At 50.1% G+C, this 7,175-nt stretch overlaps 2 long non-coding RNA genes across 2 annotated transcripts; both read left to right on the forward strand.

The window, feature by feature from the left end:
* Positions 1 to 1,070: 1,070 nt before the first annotated feature.
* On the forward strand, positions 1,071 to 3,819 carry LOC125323290. Its single transcript, XR_007202458.1, has 3 exons — positions 1,071 to 1,214; positions 2,913 to 3,018; positions 3,779 to 3,819. It is a non-coding gene; the product is annotated as an uncharacterized LOC125323290 (long non-coding RNA).
* A 153-nt stretch (positions 3,820 to 3,972) lies between these two features.
* LOC125323295 lies at positions 3,973 to 6,878 on the forward strand. Its single transcript, XR_007202463.1, has 3 exons — positions 3,973 to 4,014; positions 5,509 to 5,661; positions 6,838 to 6,878. It is a non-coding gene; the product is annotated as an uncharacterized LOC125323295 (long non-coding RNA).
* Positions 6,879 to 7,175: the final 297 nt, after the last annotated feature.

Genomic DNA, 7,175 nt, shown 5'->3' on the forward strand with positions numbered 1-7,175 from the left:
CAGAGTCTAGAGCAGTTCATCTAGATTCTGTGCAATGTTTAAACTCCATCATTTGAGACAGCTCAGATGTTTCCTTGTACACATTAGAAAACGACCTGTTGAGTGCATGACATGAAATTGATGATCAACAGTCCTTTGGATGACAAGTGGGTTTCTTAAGAAATGCATTTATCATCTGAATTTTCTCATACCTTGTAAACTGACTATCAAGAGATTGTGTCTGCCAACAATTTGCATCTGTATTTACGTATTCTTATCATCAATTTGCATTTGGAAGGCTTTTTTATCAACCATCTGGGCTAGAGATTCCATTTTTCCACAAGAGAAAGCTTAGGCTTGCACAGTGTGCACACAAGTCCATTTGAGGACAAACACATTTCACCTCAGCATCTTTGAAATACAGCCAGTGTGTACTTTACTGAAATAGTAAAGATTCATGATGCTTAGAAAGAACAAAATCCATGAACTACTCCCTTCCCAAGAGCAGGCTGAAATGTAAGTGCACTCAGCTGCCCTCTGTCTAGAATATTTGAAGCCAATGGGAACAGAGGCGCTGTGAGGTGTGAAGGGTCAGGTATCGCTGTTCCCTGGTAGCTGCTCTGAGGGGATTCAGCCGGGCCCAGCAGGACTCGCTTGTTCAGGCTCGGCTTGGTGCTGTCACGAGGCAGCTGCAGGTCTTTCCTCAGGGAGTTGCAGAGTGCCTCTGTCCTCAGGGCTCGGGGAAATCAGGGCGCTGAGACAGGAGAGGCAGCTGAGGGGTCCCTCGTGGGGAGCAAGTCCTGCTGGTGGGCACTGTCTCACAGGGAGTGGGAGCTCTGCGGCCTCAGGAACGTGCCGCTGGCTGTGGTACCTGTGGCACTTGGGAGCTGGCGCTGTGTGGGCAATTGTCTGGTTGAGCCAAGGAGCTGTGCCCAGCTAGGGGGGCTGGGAGAAAGCAAGGAGCCAGAGAGCAGGGAATTCTCTGAGCCAGTGCCAGTTTGTACCTCATGGAAGCCTGGCTGGGAGATGGGGCTGCAGGCCGCTCCATGGCGGGGTGCCTTGCCCGGGGCTGCAGCGCTCATGGCTGACCCTCTCCTTACAGTGACCCCGCAGACGGCCACTGGTGCCGAGCGCCGAGAGGAGCCGCTCCGTGGGAAGGGGCAGAAGGACGGAGCCTCTTTGGAGCCACAGCAGTCCTTGCTCGAGGCACTCTCCTTGCTCAGCAGCGATGACTGGTAAGAAAGGCCCCGTTCACTCTGTCTCCCTCTTAGCGTTAAGGTAGGTTAGGAGAGCATCTTGCTAGTGCCTCTGAGCCCCAACAGCCCAGAGGGCCGAGGGGCACCAGTGAAACCACTCCAGAGCAGAGAGAGGATAAAGATTTGAGAGCAGCCTTTTCTTGGCCTTGGTCTGCAGCAGTGCTCCAGCTGCAGCAGGTCCGTGCTGTTTCCTTGCTTTGCCTGCTGCTCTGTGGAGCTGCAAAGGAAATCTTGAGGGAAGAGAGAAAGCTGTGGGACAAGATGATTTGCTGGCTGAAGCCAGAAGCAGGATGGCAGCAGTTTGGAGTGTAGAGATTTGGGTGCCTCGGGGCCCAGTGGGACTGAGTAAGATTTGTCTCCGGCCCCACTGCTGGCAGCAGATGCAGGAGTCAGGGTCTGCCTGTGACCTTCCGCATGTGAGTCCCAGGAGCAGCTACAGGGAGTTCTTCTTTCTGAGAAATGCACTGAGTTGTGCTATAGAGTCACTCAGCCTGTCATTAGTCCTGAGGGGCTCATGGCAGAAGAGAAGGAAAAAGAAATAAAATCCTCTAGGAATCTTGCACTTTTGCAAGTCAACTGTTTCCTTCTCACTGCTTCATATGGGCCTGAGATGTTTTGTCAATACTCACAATGTGTCCCAAACTTAGACACAGACAGAAGGAGGCCTGTAGAGGCCCAGAGGTGATAACCCCACAAATATTAGGTGATATTGGTTGTCTTTTTGATGTCTGGGTTATCATCTACTCACTGCTGGATGCTTCATTCACACTGGGATAAGGACTCCATTCACCCTGGGATAAGCATGAAAAATCTGCAGCGATGCATCTCCTTGTGCAGTCGCCTTTGCTCTGCCCTTTCTCTTCTGCTTTCTCTTCCCCATTTCTGTTTGGTGCCCTGTGAGGTGCAGAGAGCTTCTGCAGCTGTGGGGGGGTCCGGGTGACACGCAGGGATGCCCGTGGCATCAGCTGCCAGCCCTGCGCTGCAGCCCCGATGCATCACGCGCCTTCCTGTAGCTCAGGTCCTGCACAAAGCAAGTGCTGAGAGAGGGAGATGTTTGCACCTTGTAAATAACATGTTGCTGTTGTTTTAGGTAGGGGCTTTTGGGAAAAGCCAGACTTTCAGCTGTTCTTGCCCTGGTGTGGAATCTTCTGGGGTATCCTGCTGCTTTCCTGGGGAATGTGTGAGGTGGAGTGGAGTGGGTGACAGACAGGCCTAGATTGCAGAGTGGAAACTCAGCTACAGAGTGCCAGTGCAGACTCTCACTGCTGAACTGCCTGCTGGGGCTGGCAAAGAAGGAAAATGCCCCAGACACAGCCCAATGGGACTGTGTCTCAGGGACAGGTACAGGGAGGTGACAAGAAACAGCAGCATGGCACGGTCTCACAGCCTCCAGGAAGCACTGACATTGGGACTTCATGTGCCAGAGACTTCAGAAAGGCTGTCTTGTTAAACGGCCACAAATGAAGAAGACTCTGAAAGCCCTCTATTTGCCTCTTGGATTTGTGTATGCTTTGGACAGCCACAGCAACCTGTGGCAGCGAGTTCCACGATCTCATCAAGTACTGCTTGAAAAGCACCTCCCTTTGTTTGACTGAGCCGCCAGCCTGGTAAATTCAGAGGGTGCTGCCTAGTTCTTGGGTGGAGAGAAAGTCACTCTTTTTGGTACTTGCCTTTCAGGGAGCTGAAGGAGAAGGGACTCTTCAGCATCAAACACCTGGCTGAGTCCCACTCAGAAGTCCTTCTTTGTAGACTTCGTGAGGTTTGCTTGGCACTTACCAACGAGGTAAGAACATTGTTCTGAATCGTCCTCTGTGCTTCATACACGGTGTGTAGAGTAGATATGTGCTTGTTCATCTCCCTGTGTGCTCAGGGACTGCCTTCATTTCTGTTTCTAGACCCTATCTTTCTCATGTCTGTCAGCTCTCTATAGGATCTGTGTGCACATGTAGCTCTATTTACTGGTAGGTCGGGCATCTGACACGCTCCTCTTGGAGCGAGCTGCCATTACAATGCAACGTGCAAATGCAGAAGCGGAGACACTAATTATGTTATTTGCTGCAGTCCAAATCTCTGCCCAAGCTGTAATTCAACACTGCCAATTAGTCTGTAGACTTGAGCCTGTGTTTTCTGTTTCCTGGCTGAGGGCTTCAACTGCTGCTGTTGCTTTTTCAAACAGGAGCAAATGACTCTTTTGTCTTTATGACTTGTGCCTTTATGGCTTGAGAGCAGCCCTTGCTTTAATTTGTTTCTTTGTTTTTTGAATAAAAGGGCCTAAAACCAAAGCAGTGGACATTCCAGAAGAGTTAAGTAGAACACTTTAAGTTAAAGAATATGTTTTAGGCCTGCAGGAAGCAGGCCTGAGGCCTAGCACAAGTAGGTGCCAGAGTTAAGTGCCTTTCTGTGCTTGTGCTCTTCTGCTCTGCCTGTGCTTTTGTGTTCCCCTGGACACAGCGGGAAGTGTTGTCATTTCCTGGGACTTTTGTCTAAGGCAACTGGTTTTCTTTTCAAGGTGATTCTTATGTTTCCCCGCATGACTTCCCCAGGTGACCAACCTTCGCTCAAAGGTGTCTTACTCTGCAATCGTCACTCTTGGAGAGCTCTTTGTGACCTTGCAGAAGGACATGGACTCGGAGGTGGATGAGGTTGCTCGGGTCCTTCTCCAGATGGTGTGGAACTCCCCAGAGTTTGTTCAGAAAGCAGCCAGTCACACCCTGGGAGTCATGGTGGAGCATGTGACTCCTGCACGAGCAATGACTGCTCTCATGGACAGTGGAGTCCAGTAGGTTCTTCTTCTCTTAGTGATATTCTTCACCTTCTATTGTGTGGGGGGGAGAAGGGCTGAGAGAGAGAATGGGAATGGTGGGAGGGAAGGGTCCTGTATCCTGCATCTTCTGTGATCTCAGTGACTTGATTCTCCAATCAACCTCACTTCTTTCCTCTTGTCACCTATTTCTGCCCTCATGCAGCCTTTTAGTTGACAGAATCACAGAGCTGTAGAATATGCTGAGTTGGAAGGGGCCCATCAGGATCATTGAGTCCAGCTCCTGGCCTTGCACAGAACAAACACGCCAAGGGTCACACCATGTGCCTGAGAGCGTTGTCCAAAGGCTTCCTGAACTCTCTCAGGCTTGGTGCTGTGACCAGTGCCCTGGGGAGCCTGTTCCAGTGCCCAGCCACCGTCTGGGTGAAAAACGTTTTCCTGATATCCAACCTCAACCTCCCCTGACTCAGCTTGCTGCTGCTTCCTGGAGTTCTCCCAGTCTGTCCGAGTTGCCTAGATGTGGTGAATGGTGGGCAAGTGAAAGTGGCTGCAAAGGCTAAGGATAGAGCCCTGTGGTTTTGTGGGAAGAGGGACAATTGCAACTGCAGCTGTGAGCGCTCTTTGATATTTCACAGCCCTAACCACAGAGGCCTTGGGAAAAACCATGCATCCTCATTATGCCATTCACTTGAGAAGTAAGGAGGGTTCTTGCTGGGGCATGGAGCACATGGGGGAGAACGTGCTGGGTGTGGCACAGCCTGCACAGCAGGTGCAGCTCCTGCCAAGAGGCGTCTTGTAGGACTGTCCTGGCCTTAGAGCCCCACTTGCTATTCAAACTGATGTCTCATGTTAGCCTTGAGATGATGAATCACTGTACAGGCACCTTCACAGGCCGACTGCCATGGGACAGCTGAAGCAGGTGCTGCCTTAAGTGTTGGTGCTGGGCCTGATAGTCCCCAAGAGACACTGTCTAGAACAGGACAAGCTGGCTAAACTGACTGCCACCCTTTCCTCAGCTTTGGAAAAGGGGGAAACGTTCAGATGTATCTCCTGCCAAGCCTCACAGAAGAAACTGGCTGCATTGCTGGATATTCTTCGACTTCATGTCCCACAGCATGTGGGGCATTTGTTTCTTTCCCAAGGTCTGCAGATTTGGGGGTAAATGGGTGGAAATATCCTCAATCCTGCTGCGGCTCTCTGTGTAGTGGCTGGCCCCTGATGGGTCCGCCTGGGTTGTCTTTAATTTCCCCCTTTCTCAGAGTGAATTTGGGGAAAGACATTGAGTATCAGATAGTGCAGGGAGACTGAATTCCTCGCTCTTGCTTGCAGGCAGTCCTTCTGTACAGTGCTAACTTTGTGTTTCTCTGCGGACAGAACCTTCTACAGGTGTCCCAAGTGTCAGGGAGAACCCAGGCCTCCTTCCCCCAGCAATGACAGGGAGCATGCTCTGGCCAAGGCCTGCGCTGTGTCCCCCTGCTCCCTGTGCCCCAGTGTCCGCTCTCTTCTTCCCAGGAGCCGCCACGTCCAGGTGCGGAAGTGCGCGGCCCAACTCCTCCTGTCCTTGATGGAGAAAACTGGAGTCACGAAGCTCGCAGGAACGCCCAGGGCTGAGAGGCTGGCGCACGCGGCAGGGACGCTTGCTCAGGACTGTCACGAGGACACAAGGTAATGATCTTCATTTCACCTCCTAAAACAGGAAAACTGTTGGGTGTCTGGCTGTAAAGGGCAAAACCACAAAAGAGTGGAAGCTAAAGGAAATATCAAGTTCCCTCACTGTGTGGATGAGGTTCACAGAGTCACGGAATACGCTGAGTTGGAAGGGACCCATCAGGGTCATCGAGTCCAGCTCCTGCCTGTGTGCAGGGCCCCCCAAGAGTCACTCCATGTGCCCGAGAGCATTGTCCAAAGGCTTCTTGAGCTCTGTCAGGCTTGGTGCTGTGACCGCTGCCCTGGCTTGTCTGGGGAAATGACTGTGCTGGGGAACGTGAGGTTGTCCCGCAAGAGGGAGCATTGCCAACTTCCTGGGACTTGAATGATTCCTTCCTGAGATCAAAAGAGCCATCAGATGAGCCAGTCAAACAGTTTTGCTTGGCCTTTAGGTGCACAAGACAAAGCCAAAATGTTGGCTAATGTTCATCACTGAAGGATCGCATACATCTATTTCTCATTAACTTAAGACTTTCCTAGAAATATTCCAGGGGTCTTTAGCCAATGTATTCAGTCTTTCTAAACCTCTTCTGCAGATTTCTATAATGCTCTTATCTGTGGCTGAATGACCTCCAAATTGCTTCTTGAAGAAAACTGTGGTTTCCTAGTGGCAAAATCAATCCAAACCACCAAAAAAACCCCCTCACTTTGAGGATTCAATTCCCATTAATAGCTGCCAAGAACGCATGAGCAACTAGCTGTCCCTGTGCATACATATGGTATAGAATAATCAAAAGCAAGCATGAGGCATTTGGTCCTGGCTTCCCTGCCAGTTAAAGAAAGGCAAATTACTGTGCAATGGCAGCAAGACACTGCTAATAAGCTCTGACTCAAAGCAGAGGTGTTTCGCTTGTTCCCTGGGGTCCTTCGATGCCACAGAAGCGCACCCACAGTTTCAGAGTGAGATTGTATTTTTCTGTTGCCCCACGTTCTCCTCTTGCCTCTTGTGTTCAGCTGACAGCACTGTGCAGTGACAAGTGGAGGTAAATCTCTCTCTTTGCTGAGTAGGTAATGCCTTCTCATGCAGGTATGGCAGCTGCTGAGGTTAAGGTATCAGCTTATTCTGTTAACGCTCCTCCTTTGTTTGTTCACCTTCTATTCTTTCTTTCTTTCTTTCTTTCTTTCTTGTTTTAGGCATTATGGACAGGAGATGGTGAAAATGATGCTGAATCACCAAAAATTTAAAAGGCTTTTGGAACAATCTCTTTCCACCCGTGACCTGGAAGATATTCTGACAAGAATGAAGAAGAAAGTAAGTGCTTGGTAGGAGAAATGTCTCCTTTGTGCAAGTATTGCCACTGCTGATATGACATCAAACATACCTAATCTTATCTCATTCCTTTTCTGCCAAATCAATTTGCTCCTGGGAATGAACTGTTGATCCGTAGCCCTTTCATCTGCAGAGCACAAAGGAACTGATAATATTAGGGGAAAAGTGGGGTATTGGATATTTTGAATATTGGCCACAAACA

This window comes from Corvus hawaiiensis, chromosome 3, assembly GCF_020740725.1.
Source record: "Corvus hawaiiensis isolate bCorHaw1 chromosome 3, bCorHaw1.pri.cur, whole genome shotgun sequence".
Lineage (NCBI taxonomy): Eukaryota > Metazoa > Chordata > Aves > Passeriformes > Corvidae > Corvus > Corvus hawaiiensis.